This window comes from Lampris incognitus, chromosome 20, assembly GCF_029633865.1.
Source record: "Lampris incognitus isolate fLamInc1 chromosome 20, fLamInc1.hap2, whole genome shotgun sequence".
Taxonomy (NCBI): domain Eukaryota; kingdom Metazoa; phylum Chordata; class Actinopteri; order Lampriformes; family Lampridae; genus Lampris; species Lampris incognitus.
The window spans coordinates 4069976-4071141 of record NC_079230.1 but is presented as its reverse complement, the minus strand read 5'-3'; the positions used below and the strand labels follow the sequence as shown (position 1 = coordinate 4071141).

The 1166-nt window shown below is 43.2% G+C and overlaps 1 protein-coding gene across 2 annotated transcripts in view; it reads left to right on the top strand.

Annotated features, from left to right (window-relative positions):
* The window catches only part of LOC130130673 (F-box/WD repeat-containing protein 7-like), a 49220-nt gene extending 48465 nt beyond the window's left edge, over positions 1-755 (top strand). For both annotated transcript variants that reach the window (XM_056300446.1, XM_056300445.1), the window contains exon 13: positions 1-755. This exon is cut by the window's left edge and continues 2478 nt beyond it. The gene's annotated coding sequence lies outside the window, so the exon portion shown is untranslated.
* Positions 756-1166: the final 411 nt, after the last annotated feature.

Here is a 1166-nt window from a genome sequence, read left to right as displayed (position 1 = left end):
AGCCGCTAGCAGAACCCTCTTGCTCCACCCGTCGACTCTTGTGTACGCCCAAACCACTGGTTTAAGAACCAGTTCAACCCCTCTGTGTACTGGGAACCCCTCTGACATAGACGGTATTTAAACTGAGCTATCTGTTCTGTGCCACAGCGCCAAACAGATGTGTCTGTAACCCCGTCTAAGGAGGTGGTAATGACCTCCGACCTTTTAAGCCGCAGAAAGGTCACTGCTGGTAGTTTCTGTGATGCGGTCTCTTTTCCCATGCTTGTACAACCGAACCACCAACCAACATGGAAAACCAAAACAGTCCCTTCAGAGATGAACGTCCTCTCCACAGCTGTGGCCCAGGCACATTAAGACAGACATCAAAACCTATTTCACTGCTCTCTTAATCACTTCCTCCAGGATTTATAAAGTCCCAGTCCAAACCTTCCCTCGGCGTCACGAGAAATTAAAACGATAAATAATCAAAAAGACTCTGTGACAAGCCAGCAATCATCCACCCGCAGGCTGGTTGAATGTTAATAAGCTGTTATAACCAGGCCTGCATCTGGTTTTGGACGGCGACCTCTGAACTGAGCGGTCCTGGTGTAAACCCTGTAAAATATTGTAGATAAAGAAAGAATGTACATAATGAGGTTTTTTTATAAGAAAACAAACTATTGTAAACAGAACGTGTCGTTCTGACCGAGAAATGAAAGGATGGATGGATGGATGGGTGGATGGGTGGATGGATGGATAAATATAGATCAATAAAGATGAGGGTTTTTTTATAAAGTTCTGTGTGGTTGTTTCCCGGGTGATGTCAAAGTAATGCTCCCTAGAATCCATAGAAAAGATCCTTTACATACAAATCGTTTCTGATCATTTCTCTCACCGGTGTGTTTAGCACATAACAAATTCAGCAACACTCAAATCATGAAAATGTGTATTTGCTAAGTGCTTATGACGTTTTATGTCTTCACTGCAGACTTCCTCTGTGATACTGGGCTACAACTGGTTTTGACTTGACTTGTGGATCCCACGTCCACCTTACAACAGCTAAACTGGTATCTAAGCTAAGCTAACTACGCTAAACTGGTATCTAAGCTAAGCTGGCGAAGCTAAACCGGTATCTAAGCTAAGTTAACTTTACTATTAAGCTAACTACGCTAAACTGGTATCTAAGC